The sequence below is a fragment of the Aulostomus chinensis genome, chromosome 4 (assembly GCF_037954235.1).
Source record: "Aulostomus chinensis isolate RoL2024-O1b breed Wild chromosome 4, RoL_Achi_v1.0, whole genome shotgun sequence".
In the NCBI taxonomy this organism is placed as follows: Eukaryota; Metazoa; Chordata; class Actinopteri; order Syngnathiformes; family Aulostomidae; genus Aulostomus; species Aulostomus chinensis.
This window is the reverse complement of record NC_141323.1, coordinates 31,048,556-31,067,230: the sequence shown is the minus strand read 5'-3', so window position 1 is coordinate 31,067,230 and position 18,675 is coordinate 31,048,556. Positions and strand designations below refer to the sequence as shown.

General features: G+C 42.6%; 1 long non-coding RNA gene across 2 annotated transcripts; it reads right to left on the bottom strand.

Moving 5' to 3' along the window:
* Positions 1-15,765: 15,765 nt before the first annotated feature.
* LOC147266631 (uncharacterized) lies at positions 15,766-17,894 on the bottom strand. Of its 2 annotated transcripts, XR_015112663.1 has the most exons (4): positions 17,574-17,894; positions 17,247-17,290; positions 17,012-17,122; positions 15,766-16,271 (listed from the first exon to the last, which is right to left on the bottom strand). It is a non-coding gene; the product is annotated as an uncharacterized LOC147266631 (long non-coding RNA). The 2 variants fall into 2 exon arrangements; XR_015112662.1 differs by lacking the exon at positions 17,247-17,290.
* Between the last annotated feature and the right edge of the window lie 781 nt (positions 17,895-18,675).

Below are 18,675 nucleotides of genomic sequence, written 5' to 3'. Positions count from 1 at the left end.
CTCATAATATATCAATTTTGTATGTATATCAAAATGTGGTTTTTTTTAAACTTCTAAAATTTTGATTTGAGGGGGCAGTGCATTTGTTTGAGACAGATCTTGCTTCCCCATAGAGCCGCCCTGATGATCTTATATCATCTAATATCCCACATGTGTCAATCAGAGAACACAACTGGAATCTCTGGTTTTCATCACCTTCTGGACCCTTGCAAAATTGAGCACTGGTTATGTCACAATCCCTGTCTCGTGCTTCCTGTTTTATTTTGTAGTCATGTCCTGTCTTCCTGACCTCCCTCCTGTGATTACCTCATGTGTCTCACCTGGTTGATTGCACCACCTGTGTCTTGTTTCCCCTCTCGTATTTAACCCGTGTGTTTTCCCCTGTTAGGTTGTTGGGTCATTGTTGTTGTCGTTGTTGTTATTGATGATGTCGCTGATTGTTCTGTCTTGTATACTGTCAAGTTCATCAGTCACCGGTCAAGCCTCCAGCCTCACGTCTTGTCTCCGCCCTCACGCCACGTCTCCGCCCTCACGCCACGTCTCAAGCCTCCGCCCTCACGCCACGTCCAGCCCCCAGTCACCCAGCTTCAATAAACCTCTTTTGTGCACCTCCCAAAATTGTCTGCATTTGGGTCTCCCACACCATCCTCAACCCCCAACATTGACATGTTACGAAAAGGAAAGAAAATTGCCTTGTGATTGGAAGGTTGCTGGTTCAATCCTCAGGATTTGCAGGAAGAAGCAGTGTAAATGACTCTAATGTCGGTCCATTTCTGAGGGAAAATTTCCCGTGGGCTTTTATTTTGTAAAGGCAATTCTCAGGAGTTGAAGCTTTTATATTGAAGAGCGTCCAGTTAAGTTCCTGCACATCTGGCAGGCAGCATTTTGAAGCTCCTGGCTGGAACTGGAACAAGGAATTCTGTGGTTCATTTGTTTGATGTCAATTTATGGGAATTAGTGAACTTGATTGAGTGTTGAGATGAAGGCTATGCTAACAGGAGCTTCTCTCACAACTGTTTCTCAGTCTTGTTAGCTTCTCTACCTCACCACATGAGCACACTATGGGTGAACATGACTAATTTTTGTGGTTCGTTGTTGTGAAGATTGTTTATGTTGCAGATCTGACGTTTAAAAAAAAGCTAATTTCATTTATCTGTCTTTTAGCACTTGAGGGTTTTTCCTGAAGAAAAGGATGAAACAGACAGTAAATTATGTTAAAATACTGCTGAGTGCTGAACAGATTCAAAAGCTACTGGAAACATCAGTACACTTCACCTTTGTCTGGCCAGGATTTAGCTACAAGCAGCACTGCTGCCTCCCTCATGAAAACCACTGAGGTGCCCTTGAGCAAGGCCCTCAGTGGCTGAACTGAGCAGCTTGTTTTGGTTTTTGTGAACATTATCAGAGTGGTGCTGCAAATGTGAGTCACTCAGGGAGTTTCTTCTGGTTAAATAAAGGTTAAAAAATGGAATATCATCATTGTCAGAATAATAGAAGAATATTTGTGTTCATGTAAACAGCCAAAGACAACTTGTCCTGGATCTCAGTCACATGACTGTTAGTGTCAATAATGTTACCTGAGCAGGTGATTTCCTGGATGGTGGAACCAGGAGAGTTCCGTGATCTCACACACTCCTTCAGTGTTGATGGAGACTGAACACACTCAGAGTTGATGAACCACATGAGTCGTTCTGAGGACTTGTCTCTCTGCTGTGTTGAGACAGCAGAACCACAGTCCAGCCGTCTACATATCCCAGCTGTTTCCTTCAGGGTCCAGGACCAGTCTGTCTCTGCTGCTCTCCACTCTCCCAGGTGTTTTACCTCCAGTCTACCAGCACAGTGGTTTGCTCCTCCCACCAACCTGACATCATCAGCATCTGAGCAGAGACAAGAGCATCATTAATACATGAATATGCAACAGGACGGAGGAGGACCTGAACCAAAGCTCCACCTGAGCAGATGAGTCCAACTGATTTGCCAGGTGAGCAGGTGTTTCCAGACCCTGAGCGTCCACAGTCCAGGAGGGAAGATTCATGGCCCTCACACTGGAACACTTGAGTCCAGAATGGAGACTCTGCTGGTCCAAAAAGTCCCCCCTCCAGAACTGAAGGTGTCCCACATCTCAGCTCTCCACACAGCACCTCTGCATCCTGCATGTCAAAGTCCTCTTCACACACCGAGGACCACAGCTGGTTAGACTTCACCTCCAGTCTGCCAGAGCAAAGGTTCGACCCGTCCACCAGCCTGACAGACTCTGACAAAGACAACAAGAGGAAGATTCATGATGAGAATGAATTCATGTCAATATGAACTCACCTGTTCATGCCTCTGACATGTTAACTAGCAAATCCTGTAAATGAGACAGGAAAACAGATTCCCAAGGAATTTATCCTCCTTGGAAAAATTCATGTGATTGTTGAAACTGGGAAACAATATTCCTGCTCATTTCTTACTGAACCTAATATCCCAGGATTTAATATCCCACATTTCTAAATCAGAGAACTCAACTGGAATCTCTGGTTTACATCAGCATCCTGACCACATAGAGAAGTGAACTTGTGATGGGAGGGTTGTCAGTTCAATCATCAGGAGAGGCAGGAAGAAGGAGTGGAAATGAATCTGATAGGCTGTTATTGGGGTTAAACTCTGTGAGCTTTTATTTTCTTAAGGCCTTTTTTAGTAGAGACTCCTAACATGTAGGAATCATTCAAAACTTTGAAGCGCCAAGTTGGAATGAGAACAAGGTCTTCTGTCATTTTTCTGTTTGATGCCATGTTCTGTGTTTTGGGTGGGGTTTTTGTATCTGTGTGTTGAGGTAAAGGCTATGCTGACATCAGTCAAGTCAAGTCACTTTTATTTGTATTGAGCCTAATCACTACAAAAGTTATCTCATGACACTTTACAAGTACAGCAGGTCCAGCACCAAACTTCTTCAATGAATCTACACCCAACAATTCTCCATCAGCAGGCACAAAAGCAGTGACAAAAGCCTTCCATTTAACAGGCAGGAACGTCGAGCAGATCCAGGCTCAACAGGAACGGCCTTCTGCTTTGAATAGCAGGGGGAAAGAGAGCAGGAGAGCAGGACAAGACAGAAAAGGGAGGAAGACAGATAAACAGAAGGAAAGAGAGGGACAGAGATAAAGACAGAGAGAAAGTGGAAGAGACTGATGGACAGATTGGGACGGGGATTAATAATAATAATAATAATAATAATAATAATAATAATAATACATTTTATTTATAAGGCGCCTTTCAAGGCACTCAAGGTCGCCGTACAACAGTTTAAAAATAAATAAATAAATACATAAAACATGCACAATTTAAAGATTAAAAAGAGTTCTGTGGAAATACAACTTGATATTCGGCTTCAATTCCATACGACAGGACGAGGTTGAGGGTGTGACTGAGACAGTGAGTGGGCTCACCTGCAGACTGATGGAAACCAATGGAGTCTAAAACCATGAGCTTTGGTCACATCTGTTTCTCAGTCTTGTTAGCTTCTCTACCTCACCACATGAGCACACTATGGGTGAACATGACTAATTTTTGTGGTTCGTTGTTGTGTAGATTGTTCATGTTGCACATCTGACGTTTAAAATTGTTGTTTTTCTAAGAGATACATTTATTTCATTTATCAGTCTTTTAGCTCTGAAGGTTTTTTTCTGAAGACAAAAATGAAACAGAGAGACAGTAAATTCTGTTAAAATACAACTGAAAGCTGAACAGATTAAAAAGCTACTGGAAACATCAGTACACTTCACCTTTGTCTCACCAGGATTGAGCTACAAGCAGCACTGCTGCCTCCCTCACTACCACCACCATGGGGCCCTTGAGCAAGGCCCTCAGTGGCTGAACTGAGCAGCTTGTTTTATGTGATAATGAACATTATCAGAGTGCTGCTGCAAATGTGAGTCACTCAGGGAGTTTCCTTTGGTTAAATAAAGGTTAAAAATGGAATATCATCATTGTCAGAATAACAGAGGAATATTTGTGTTCATGTAAACAGCCAAAGTCAACTTGTCCTGGATCTCAGTCACATGACTGTTAGTGTCAATAATGTTACCTGAGCAGGTGATTTCCTGGATGGTGGAACCAGGAGAGTTCCATGATCTCACACACTCCTTCAGTGTTGATGGAGACTGAACACACTCAGAGTTGATGAACCACACGAGTCTTTCTGAGGACTCGTCTCTCTGCTGTGTTGAGACAGCAGAACCACAGTCCAGCCATCTACATATCACAGCTGTTTCCTTCAGGGTCCAGGACCAGTCTGTCTTTGCTGCTCTCCACTCTCCCAGGTGTTTCACCTCCAGTCTACCAGCACAGTGGTTTGCTCCTCCCACCAACCTGACATCATCAGCATCTGAGCAGAGACAAGAGCATCATTAATACATGAATATGCAACAGGACGGAGGAGGACCTGAACCAAAGCTCCACCTGAGCAGATGAGTCCAACTGATTTGCCAGGTGAGCAGGTGTTTCCAGACCCTGAGCGTCCACAGTCCAGGAGGGAAGATTCATGGCCCTCACACTGGAACGCCTGAGTCCAGAATGGAGACTCTGCTGGTCCAAAAAGTCCCCCCTCCAGGACTGAAGGTGTCCCACATCTCAGCTCTCCACACAGCACCTCTGCATCCTGCATGTCAAAGTCCTCTTCACACACCGAGGACCATAGCTGGTTAGATTTCACCTCCAGTCTGCCAGAGCAAAGGTTCGACCCGTCCACCAGCCTGACAGACTCTGAGAAAGACAACAAGAGGCAGATTCATGATGAGAATGAATTCATGTCAACATGAACTCACCTGTTCATGCCTCTGACATGTTAACTAGCAAACCCTGGAAATGAGACAGGAAAACACAGATTTCCAAGGAATTTATCCTGAGAGTGAGAAGGAAAATATAGAATTGGAAGGAATTTATCCTCTTTGAAATAATTCATGTGATTATTGAAGCTGGGAATCATGATTCCTGCTCTTTCCTCCCTAAACCATCTAATATCCCACATGTGGATACCAGAGAACACAACTGGAATCTCTAGTTTACGTTATCATCACCACCATTTTCAGATCCTAGCAGTGGCAGCCTAAAGTAGTGATTCTCAAACTGTGGAAAACCCAAATATCTTTTGGAAAGTTAAACAAGTCAAAATTGTTTTGAAACAATGAATACTATAGAAAAAATAGCAAACAATTTTGAAAAAAAATACATATCTGTATCAATCAAGGATGGTTCCAAGTCTGCTTTCAGACAGGAGGTGGAGCAGCTGGTCCACTGGGGCAGTCTGAACCACCTGGAGCTGAACCTGCTCAAGAATGTGGAGATGACAGTGGACTTCAGGAGAAGCCCACCCACACTCTCCCCCCTCACCATCCTCAACAACACAGTGTCTCCTGAGGACATGTTCAAGTTCCTGGGAACCACAATCTCCAAGAACCTGAAGTCCACCTCTAACATGGACACTGTCCAGAAAAAAAGCTCAGCAGAGGTTGGACTTCCTGTGACAGCTCAGGAAGTTGAACCTGCCACAGGAGCTGCTGATCATCTTCTATACTGCAATCATTCAGTCTGTCCTGTTCACAGCCATCACTCTGGTTTGGATCGGCCACCAAACAAGACAGGATCAGACTGCAACGAACAATCGGGTCAGCAGAGAGAATAATGAGGGCTGACCTGCCTGTCATCCAGGACCTTTATCGGTCCAGGGTCAGGAAACGGACAGGCACCATCTCTGCTGACCCATCACACCCCAGTCACAAACTGTTTGATCCCCTCCCCTCTGGAAGATGCTACAGAGCCCTGGATGCTGAGACCACCAGGCTAAAAACAGTTTCTACCCTCAGGCTTTCAGTCTGATGAACGGGAAATAGTCAGAGTGTCAGGAAATAAAAACAAACATCTGCTACACCAGCAGCTCAATAGCAGGTGATCTGACAGGAGGGAACTGCAAATCATAACAATGGTGATGAAGGAAAAGACGGCCCTGGTGTTGTTCAGTGTGAAAACCCTGGAAGAGATCGTCATGAGGCCACAGCTCCTGGAGGAGCTGAATGATTCCCAACTCCTGTGTTGTCCTGAGGATGAACTCACGTCACTGCTGCTCGCCTCCACAGAAGAACCAGAGCCAGCGTTTCCCTGATTGATGCTAAGATACATTCTGATGTGTGTGATTCTACAACTGTCTGGTGTGCATCTCAGTCAAACAGCAACAGTGTGTTGGCCTACCTGTGCTGGACCCTGAGCAGCACACACTGGGTCTTCTATTGGAACCTGTGCTCAGTGTGTATTGCTATCAAAGGTGATTCCAACAGAGGCTCCAGCTGACTGCTGCATCAGAGCACTGATACCAAAGACACTGCCCAGCTCCTTACTTTCAAATATTCTCAAACACTATTTCTAATATAATTTACTGTATTTCATCAGTGATCAATGCATCATTTATAGCAGTAATTGGCAACAAGTGGATCTTTTCACTGGAACCTCAGAGTTCACCAGATTGACACACACACTTGAAAACAAGTTCAGATTCATAAAATATTCCAGTGTTTCATGTTTCTCTATGGTTGTCTGATGGTTGGCCTCTGACTCACTCTGACTCTGAGAAAACATGCTGTCCACCTCTGATGCAGCTGAACAGAGGCGCTATGACACTGTTCCATGGTCATCATGGAGGTACTTGCTTCAAGAGTTAGACAACCACTGGCCTGAAGGACAGACAAGTGAACTTGAAACTAAAAGGTTGTTGGTTCAATCCTCAGGACTGGTAGGAGGAAGCAGCCACACTCATTAACACCACCAAGATGCCCTTGAGCAAGGCTCTCAGAGGTGGTACTGAGCAGCTGCTGTTCTATGACTGTGAATGTGATCAGGGTGCTCCTGCAAATGTGAGTCACTCTCAGTGAGTTTCCTTGGACTAAATAAAGGTAAAAAATAAAAACACTGGAGTTTTGTGAATATTTGTGTGCATGTTAAAAAAACAAAGTCACTTGTACTGGATCACAGTAACATGACTGCATTACTGTGTACCAAATCACATACTTCCATACTGCATATGTAAAATTTTTAAACTGAGTATTCTAAGCAAAGTATGTACTCAATCGCGCAGTGCGCGTGTTTCGAGGGTGCAGTGCTGTCCCAAACCACATCCTGCCGTGCGGTGCACTCTTCAAAATGATGACGTGATGTCTTCTTCTTCTACACAGATTTGTGACTGGCGAGCACCGCATCAGCATCAGCTAATTACCGCCTCCTTTTGCCTGTGCTTGTTTGTCAATTTCTGAAGCAGTAAAAAAGCAAAATGGAGGGTCATCGCACATTGTTACACCACAATAGGCACCAACAACACGATGTCCTCCTTCTACTGGCTGAAGAAGCAACTGTCTGTAGAGTTTAATTGTGTGATTTATTTAGCACAACATTTTGGTGACAAGTGATTTTATCTTTTCAAACCCGTGTCCACACAGAATTTCCTACTTGTCCCTGTTATTTCATGTAAAGATGACTCTATACAAGTCAGTGTTGGCCGACTCTCACCACAGCAAGTGTCCACAGTTGCACACTCAAAATCTGAACTGATTGGAGTACGTCATCCGGGAACTTTTGCATTCTCAATTTTTGAAAACTATCCATACGTTTTTCCATTTTGAGTTGAGTAGACTTAAAATTTTAAGTATGCAGTATAGAAGTATGCGATTGAGAAAACACGCAGTGAGAGTCTTCTGGCGAGATGAAGGTTAAAAAAATTGTTATGTTATTGTCAGAATCATAGAGGAACATTTGTGTTCATGTAAACAGCCAAAGACAACTTGTCCTGGATCTCAGTCACATGACTGTTAGTGTCAATAATGTTACCTGAGCAGGTGAGTTCCTGGATGGAGGAACCAGAAGAGTTCCATGATCTCACACACTCCTTCAGTGTTGATGGAGACTGAACACACTCAGAGTCGATGAACCACATGAGTCGTTCTGAGGACTCGTCTCTCTGCTGTGTTGAGACAGCAGAACCACAGTCCAGCCGTCTACATATCACAGCTGTTTCCTTCAGGGTCCAGGACCTGTCTGTCTCTGCTTCTCTCCACTCTCCCAGGTGTTTCACCTCCACTCTACCAGCACAGTGGTTTGCTCCTCCCACCAACCTGACATCATCAGCATCTGAGCAGAGACAAGAGCATCATTAATACATGAATATGCAACAGGACGGAGGAGGACCTGAACCAAAGCTGCACCTGAGCAGATGAGTCCAACTGATCTGCCAGGTGAGCAGGTGTTTCCAGACCCTGAGCGTCCACAGTCCAGGAGGGAAGATTCATGGCCCTCACACTGGAACACCTGAGCCCAGAATGGAGGCTCTGCTGTTCCAAAAAGTCCAACCTCTAATTGGCCTTCCTGGATGAGTTTTACATTTTACTTTCTACTGCTCACTGCAGGTCCAGTCAAGTGAGAGCACTTTTCCTTCACCTGCCTCAGCATTTTGGGACTCAAAAGTACTGCAATTGGAGGAGGGTGGAGCCGACAGGGAGGGAGAAGAAAATGTGCTTGAGAAGCAGCTAAATACATAAAGAATGATGCTACATTTCCAGGCAGCACCTCTGGTTTGAAGTACACATACTAGCTTTGTTTATATGTGATCTAACCTCATGTACACAGCAAGTTAATGGTGTGATTCTCATGACACTCCTGCCTAAACTGTATAATACAACATTATTCCACATTTATACTTGGATTCATCTGCACGTTCCAATTGATTTGCACTTCTGGTTGGATGCTAGCTGCATGTCAGTACTTGTACTCTGAAAAATGACAAATTTGAATCTATAATTGATGTTTAATATACATCATCGAGGCTATTTGTACGTATTCAGTGGAAAATGTTTTTATTGCACCAGGTGAACAAGTGCACCTCCTAAAATTACGAGTGTATATTAGGCCTGTCACAGTAACACGTTATGTTAGTTGATGTATCCCATCAATTTCGTACCTCTTATCTTGTTAAGGGTGCCGGGGGGCTGGAGCCTATCACAGCAGCCTTCCTGTGAGAGGCCAGGTTCAACCTGGACGAGTTGTCAGTCCATCACAGGGCCAACACATAGAGACAGACAACCATTCACACTCAAAGCCACACCTACGGACAATTTAGAGTATCAATCAGCCTCGTCCCCTCTTGATGTCTTTGGACTGTAGGAGGAAGCTGGAGTACCAGAGAGAACCCACGCAGACACAGGGAGAACATGGAGACTCCACACAGAAAGATCCTGTGCTCAAGTTTGGGCTCAAACCTGGAACCTTTTCGCTGTGAGGCAACAGTGCTGACCACTGCACAACCATGTCTCCCAGGATATATTATCCAAGAATTATTTTGATTTATGATATGATTATTGACATTTTAACAATTTTACCACTTCAATAATTATGTACCACCTAATAAATCAAGTGCACACTTTATCTTTGTTCCTGTCATGACTTGAGCTTGGAGGAGAACCCAAAGCCACGACTCCCAGGCAAGGTGCCAGATGAAGAAAGTTTATTACTAAAGTACAAATCAAAACCACTCTTATGAGGAAAAAAGCCTAAACTACAAAAACTCAAACTCACTCGACTGAGGAGAACCTGACTAGACAAAGTGACAAAGAAACTCAAAGTTAGATCAGGTAAGGAGCATGGCATGGAAAACAAAACCTGACTAGACAAAGATTCAACAAAAACACAAACTTGATGAGGCATTAAATGACGTAGCACGTTTGGAACTGACGGAAAAGACAAACTCGCACCAGACAAAGAGAAATGCAGACGACATAAACTCATGAGGTGACGGAAACAGGAGGACACAGTCGGGGTGGGGAAGACAATCAGACTGGTGGGAAATCCACCACGGGGAAGTGGAAGTTACCAGAAACTGGGAGGATGGTTAAATTTCAAAATAAAACAGGACGTCATGACACAACATAGACACATGGCAAACAAAGAACACCACTACATGCATGGACATGACAGTTACAAGAGTATTTAAGTCTGTTACATCACCAAAGAGGACCAGTATCATGATGGGTTTATTGAGAAAGGACTCCAAAAAGAAACTGAAATTCCAGACTGGAGTATCAAGACTCAGAGAGGGTCATGTTCACTCAGACCTGGATTAACAACTGTGTCATGATGAGTTTCCAGGACCTTTTCAATTACGGCGCTATGAGCCAACTTAAAGGAAATAGAAGGGAGCTGTGCCCCCCCTCCCCCCTCCCCCCTCCCTCAGTGGAGGAGGAGAGGAGCAGGAGACCTGTCACAGGAGAGGAGAGGTGCTGGTGACCAGTAAACCTGCCTCAGTGGTCTTTTCTGGTGTCAAATGCTCACACGTACACACAATTATCACAGTTACTGAGGACAGAAAAATGATGGAGGTCGTACTGGAGAAGAGTTCAAACTGGAGCCAGGAGGCAACGACCATTCCATCATCCATCTTCCAGCATTCCCCTCCAGCACTCACTATCACCCAGAAGTCCATCCTGTTAGACTGGAAACCTCCAAACAACCTCAACATCCTACAGTGGAAGAAGCTGCTGATGAGCAGAAATCCCTGGAAAAATGTCTGCATCCATCAACCATGAAACCACCAACTTCAGTAAAACCTGGTCCACTACCATCAATAAATGAACCTCTGAGATGCCTGACCTCCAACCCTCAAAGTGACATTGAACACACAAACACCCAACACATTCAACACACACACACACACACACACACACACACACACACACCAGCTCCATTCACCCTTTATTCTTTTTAAAATGCCTTTATTTGTTCATACATTTATTGTTTTCATTACAATATCATAATTATATTATATTTGATATTATTGTTGCTGTATTAGAAACATTTCTACTGATCGTGGTGATAACAACAAAAGCATTGAAAAGGATACCATTGATTCTGAATAATACAGAATTACTGCATGATGAAATTATTATTATTGTTATTATTATTAATACTCTCACTCAATCAATATTTTGTTCTATTCTATTATTAATAATGTATCATTTCAGACATTATAACTATGTTCTGGTCTCTTTCTCCTCGTCCACTTGCTTGTTTATATATTTTTTGACAGTAGAAATGCTACAAATCCTGTATGAGGAATCACTGCAAGTGGAGGAGGAAAAAATAGGAACAGCAAACCAGAGATGAACAATTTATCCTCATTCACCATTATTATTACCAAACACAAGTTATTAATGAAATGTGACACTTCTCTCTCATTATTCTTATTATTATTATCATTATTATTATTATTATTATTATCACTGTTTTTGTGGCATCACTGTTTTCTGGTTCTCATCACTACTCTTGCTATTATTGTTCTGGCATTAACAATGTTGTTAATGATGACATCACCTTTATATTAATATCACAACTATGGTTATTGTTTTTCTTATTATGGTGATAGTCATTAATTACATATTTCTACTCTTTGTCTCCTTTGTGTTTGTTTATTCTTTGCTGAACAAAATTATTGTGGAATTATATTTTATTGATATTTCTGTATGATAGAAACCAGAGGTTCTCAATTACAAATGTTAAAAGGCCTTAAAGTAGGATTTATTTCTCTACCCATTCATTTATTCTATTTCTTTTTTCAATGATCTTCTTCAGATGTCATTCATCAGCCTACCATGATAGATATTCATCATTCATTATTAATATGATTGAGATACAAAGATAATGAACACAACACACACACCATCAATTTACACACAACACTGACACAATATCAGTCTCTCATTATTAATGAATTATTGATTTGTTAAAATTATTTTTAGTTTCTTTTTCCCCCAGATAATTCTTTTAATTTTAGCATTTCAATTCATGAATTAATCTTGTTCATTGTTTCCTCCAATTTCCTGCCTCTCCCTTTCCAGTTTGTCCAGTCCTCTTTAAAGAGAAAACACACAAAATGACTTTCAACCGTCCGATTGCTCAACTACTTGAATAAATGAATAATAAATAAATGAGACAAATATGTCATGAGCAGACGCCCTGACATTGGGTCTGGGGGTTGAACTGGGAGGAGATGGAATAGCGGCTGGTGGCTTCCATCAGCAGCTTCCTCCTTTCGTTTGGTTCCACACCCGACGCTGCTAACTAGTGGCTAGCCAGCCTCAGCTGTGAGCCTCTGCTGCTGATGCTGACTGGACAGGTTCCCCCCTCCTCCTTCTCTCTTTGGGACACTCATACATACACACACACACACACACACACACACACACACACACACACATACACACACACACACACACACACACACACGTTATCACTTTGTATCTTTTGGTTCGATTGAACTGTTATACCAACGTGTTGCTGATTGATTGATGCATTGTGTTTAATAAACATTTTTAATCATAAGAGAGAAGTCGCAGTGTCTTTTGTGTCCAAAACTGTGGTCACGTGTCTCAGTGATAGGCAGCGCTCTGATCTCACCCTTCTAAGATCAGAGTTGTCCCTGTTTAGTTGATATTACAGAATATTGACTGTTTAGTGGATAAACTCTGTTTGAGACTGACAATTTTTCCAAATTTGGTCAACATTTTAGTTTCCCTGAACTCATCAGGGTGGTGCCCCGATTGATTAATATTCAATATTAATTAGTATTTCATTCAATAATCAAAAATTATATTCATAATTATTGACAATTATAATTTTGACCAAATCGCTCCTCAATGCACAACATTGGCAAAAAAGTCTTTTCTGGTTCTGACCCCCCCTCCCCAAACACACACACACACACACACACACACACACACACACACACACACACACACACACACACAAACACACACACACACACAATTTCTGCAAATGTGGCTTCAGTTTCTTTGATTCTAGTTTCTTATTTCATGGTTCAGTTGTTGACACTCAGTCTTTTCTCAGCGTTCCTGTTATCTTGTCTCTCCTGCTTCATGTAAATTAAAAGAATATTTTTCAAGTTGATCTGAAACTAAGCTGAGACTAATTAGACTGTGGATGACCGACACTCTCTGGGTTTAGCAGCAGCTCAGCCACCTCATGTGATTGAACTACTGTGTTTGTACCAGCACACTACAACTGGAGAACAGTCCATTTATTTGACTTCTTGACATACGGAACACAGAACATCAGAGCAGTTGAGGGCCGACTGGAGCAAACAGTGAGGGAGTCAATCCAGAAATGCAGCTGCTGCCTCCAGGACATGAGCCAGTTGATTTGAGCCGTTTCAAACACACGTCTATCTGAACCATGCAGATCAACAACACCTCCAACAGGAAGCCTACCTGAGCTCCACAGCACCAGCAGCACCAGCAGCACCAGCAGCACCCTGCCATCCATGTCCAGTGTCAAGCTCCTCCGATCGTCTGCTACTAGTTTCTTCACTCTTATTTCCTCATCAGGACTCTTAAGTGCAGCTTTTCATGTCCGTGTCAACAGCTCCTGATGTGCTGAAGTGATACAAAGATAAAGCTGAGGGTCGGACACGTCATCCACATCAGAGTTGCGACACTCATGATCTTCTGATCAGATGAGCAGTTTCCTCTCCTTCACTGCTGCAGACGCATCAGATTGTCAGCACCACATCTCCTGTTTCCTGATATAAAACAACACGTACTTCATAAAACAAGCCTGACCAACTTAACACATTTCATGTCAACAGCATTTAACAACACAGAGATGTTTTGTTAAATCCTACTAGAGGTGAATCTCATCCATGATTCTCCAGACATTTTTTAGGACCTCTGACAGTTTCAGCATCTGAGGAGGCAGACGACAGCGTGTCTGAAACAGAGGGTTTCAAAGTGAAGTCCTCAGATAAATTAGCTGAGTTTCACTGGACTGCTAACGAAGGTCAGAGGAGAGAGAGAGAGAGAGAGAGAGAGAGAGAGAGAGAGAGAGAGAGAGAGAGAACAAGCAGTGTACATAAGAATGAAATTTCATTCCAGAGGCAAAAACACAACACTGCACAACAAAACAGTGAACCCTCCTGAGCTCAGGATGAAAGCAAGCTTTTCCCAGGCATTTCATAAAAGTAAAATCTGACAAAATCTCTGATCTGACTTTTAAATCCATTTATTAAAATGACACTTTTACTGACTTCAGGTGATTTCCTTGCTGTCGTTACTTCTCATTTTTAGGGAGTTTCTTGATCGTCACTCAGGACTTCATCCCCCATGTTTGTGAAGGAAACAGGAAAAAAAGACTGAAAACTGACACACATTCCTGGAATATTAATCACAAACCTGCCAGAGGAATCATGAATAGAACAGACAGGAAAAAAGTTAATTCACTTTAATGATAGTTCTGAGTGTCAACTCACTGATCCTGGATCAGATTTGAGTTTAAAGGATAAAAGCAACTGGACTTGCTTGAATGTCTTGAAGAGGCTTCATCATCCAGGTACTTCTTATCTGTAGTAACTGCAGTACTTCAACCTTTAACTTGGGTTCACACATTGTCACCACATATTTCAAAGCAGGGAAACTGAACTGGTGATTTCAGGCCTGTTAAAAGAACCCTGCAAGTGAATGTGTTGGTCAGACCAGCAGATTGAGGGCCAAGTGTTTCCATGTATTTCTGTGTGAGAAGCAGCGTTGCACCACAGGCTTGTATTTTTGTGTCAAATCTACAAATCTTTGTTCAGTCGTAGAAGCAGGAGGAAGGGGAGGACATTGGGTGAGAGTGAGAGTCAGAGGCTGATAGAGAGGAGGGGGGAGGCCGGTGGAGACAAACCACAATCATGAGACGTTTATCAGCACAGACGTGCAGCATTTAGAGAGACGACCTGATAGAAACCTGTTTTTGCTCTTAACTTGCTTTTGCTGGTCTACAATGTTAGAGAGAAGAGAGAGAAATCCACAACACTGGACCGGGTTGATACCAGCGGAACCAGAGCTCCGCTCCTCCAACCTAAAATTAACTTGAGGTAGGTAGGTAAGGTAAGGTAATTTTATTTGTAGAGCCCGTTTTCACAAACAGTTTGTCTCAAAGGGCTTCACATGGCATCATAACAACATCCTCTGCCCTTAGACCCTCACATCGACTGAGGAAAAACTCCATAGAAAACCCTTTTAACAGGAAAAATCTGAGAAACCTCAGGGTGAGCAACAGAGGAGGGATCCCTCACCCAGGACGGACAGACGTGCAGTAGATGTTGCTACAGACAAGAAAACAGTTTACAATGCAAAATGTGGGAAACATGGAAATGTTAATAACAGCTGAAGAAGGAAGCTTCTGGTAGGGGAGGCAGGGAGAGCAAGCCAGCTTGATGGGGGACTGGATGGCAGACTGGTTCATGGAAGGGGAGCGCAGGCCAGTGTAACAGTAGGGAATAAGAGGGGGGGGGGGGGCGATGCAGGCGGCGGTTGGAGCTCTGGTGGATCTGTGGAAACACAGAGAGACTGCGAGACACCAAGGCCAAACTACAAAGTGCAACAAGTAATGGTAATGACAGTTCCAAAAATGTGCAGGGAGGAGAGGAGGAGAGAGGGGGAGAGGAGAGGAGAGGAGGGAAGGGCTCCATGTAACCTGATGTGTCCCCCAGCAGTCTAAGCCTGTAGCAGCATAGCTATCAATGGTTCAGAGCTACCTGAACCAGTCCTAACTGAAGGCTCTGTCATAGAGGAAGGTCTTAAGCCTGGACTTAAACGTAGTTAAAGTGTCTGCCTCTCTGACCCACGGAGAGAGCTGGTTCCAAAGTAAAGGAGCCCGGTAACTAAAGGCTCTACCTCCCAGTCTGTTTTTATTGATACTGGGAATCACTAAAAGACCTGCATTCTGGGAGCGGAGTGCTCTGGTCGGACAGTAGGGACTAATGAGCTCTTTCAAATAGGATGGAGCTTTATCATTGAGAGCCTTATAAGTCAGCAGAAGGACTTTGAAGTCGATTCTAGATCCTACAGGAAGCCAGTGGAGAGAAGCTAAAGTGGGAGAGATGTCTTCTCTCTTCTTAACTCCCGTCAAAACCCTCGCTGCAGCGTTCTGGACCAGCTGGAGACTCTTTAGAGGTCACTTGGTGCATTTTGCTGCTTCCTAACTTGATCTTTTGAAACACATCAGCTTCATCAGGAGAGTGAACAAGAAATGAAATGGTCTCCCTACAAGAGTCACCTTCAAGCTGCTGAGGCAACATGGCTGCTGATCTCTGGTCCTTTTGCTTGAAGCACCGTTGCTTCCTTGACCGGCTGTTTTACTGCACTCCTGGACTTTGTCTGACAGAACAGAAATATTCAGCCCCCTTTTCCATCATAGAAGCGCTCCTGTTAAAGTTCAACAAAAATACAAAGGACAACAGTGAAACAAAAACACTGATAAAGAAGAAGGTTTACTCTTTTTGAATTTGTGTCCCATCCTATGAATCCAAGTCATTGTCAAACTGGCATTTTCATTGACTGATGGTTTTAATGACTGTTATTTTGTATTTTCATATCTGCTTAGATGATCAAGTTGAACATTGTAGCAGACTTAAAAATATGAATCAAGGTACTACAGCATTACATCACATTACATTAGACAGTAACAAAGTTATCAAACCAAATATTACAATATTGACAATTCCAGTTTTTCAGAGGGAACTCTGAAGTATTCAGTCTTGTTAAGTAAAACCCCAAAGTTCTAGAATGTAAAACTGCTGACATCATCATCTCCAGGTTTTTCAATCTACTTGAAGACACAGTGATGAGGTTTGTGTGAGTGGAGATGGTGTTGAATGATCTAAAGGAGACAAATCTAGAAACAGACATGTTTGTGAAACTCCATTTTTATGGCTGCGTCCATTTTGTTATTTTTCCACAAAGTAGTTCAAATCATTGAGATTTCATTTTCAGTCTTTCAAGTAACCTGTATTTAATAACTGAACATGTTACAGAAATGTGACCCAACTGTGTCACTGCAGTCCAGATTTCATTAACATGTCAAGTTAAGCTGCATCAGAGAAAATGTGTTTCTGACTGTTTGTTAACAGCAAAGCTTCATAATGACTCCTGCCTTCATCACCTACGTCTGGATTGGCCTCCAGGAGTTCAAGGAGGACGTCTTCCTCCACTGCTGCCTCAGTCTCATCAAAAATGTCAAGTTCAGCTGCGCTGGGAATCCACAACTGTTTTTTTAACTACAGGAAGAAAGCATTTAACAAGATAAAGCTGGATTAAGTTTAAAAATGTTTCAAATGAAGAACTGCTTCAGCAGCTTTTAATGTTCACAGTTACATCATGAATTTGTATCTTGTCCATTACCAATATTAGTGGATAATAAAAAACTTTCTCATTCAAGTTGAAACCTGCAAGAGGCAGCAGACAAGGTCAAATTAATTTGACACATCAAACTAAAAAACAATAAGGTGCATACTGCCCTCTACTGACTAAAGCTGATAATGCCACTATGAACTCCAAGGAAAAGAAAAGCACAAATTAAACAAAATAATACAGGACATTCACGCCCCCCCCCCCCCCGCCCAAAAAAAAGAAATTCAACAAAAAATGTCCTCAAACAGTGAAGTTTCATCAAACCTTGTGTCTGTATGTTGTGATAGTATTTTATACACAAAATGAGAGTAAACTCACCTCCATGTTTGATGCAGTACAGAAAAAGAACATAGTTCCCTTCATTCTCCTGCCATTAAAGTTCATAAACTAGCAAGAATGTTAGGTAGCATTAGCATTAACTTCAGCTAAAGTCGACCAGCTTCAGGTACCTTTAACAATCGCCTTCCTCGCTACTTAAGGCTTTATACGCGGCGTATATAAAGTTTTAGAACCTGTAGAAGTTCATATACTTCGTTTTTTTTTCTTTTTAAACCGAATATTCCAGGCACTGCGTTTTCCTCTGGACACCGCGAATCTTAGAGAACAGCGCGTGGAGATGGAGAGTGGAACTCAGCCCAGAGTTCCTGCGCGTGTCTGCTGAAATAGCCCCGCCCCCTGAGCTGCACTGAGGCGGTAGAACAACACCCGAATTAACACCATGGAACTACAAACCATTTAAACCTGCTTTGAAGTCATTCAAAAAGACATTTCTGACCCTTGACGTCACGCAGCCCCCCCTCCACGTCCAAATCTCATCAAACTAGTCTCAGTCGTTTGGGCTGTCAAAAGAAACGTTGGGGCGACTTTGTTTTTAAAGTTATTCTATATTTGAAAAGATATTGATATTTTTACGAAAGACAGTACTTTAACTTTAACTTACCTTGTTTCATGATATGAACTTCATTGTAAACAGCTCAGTGATGGCTTCATATTTAATAGAAGTAACCAATGTTTAATATCATTTATTGTGAAGCCATGAGTGAAAGTGGAGTGTTGAAATTGTCTGACAGGAATCTTTATGAGATCCTTGTTTCTGTGGGGAACATATAGTAGGAGGTACGTAAACAGTCTGCACTGTCTGTCAACTGTTGAGAAAGTAGTGCTTTATTACTCCTGGTGCTCTGCAACAAACCTCATCTGTCAGAGGTGAGACACCAGCACCCAATATTACACATTTCTTTGGTAAAGCACAAGATTGAACGTTAAATGCTTAAAATAGAACAATGTCTGAAACTGTCATTCACCTTAAATGTGGGCATCATTATAACCATATACAGGACACAGAGCATGAAAGAAAAGATGAGGACAAGTCTCTGCTACAGTCAGTGGGAATTCATCAGGAATAAATTTGTTTTCAGAT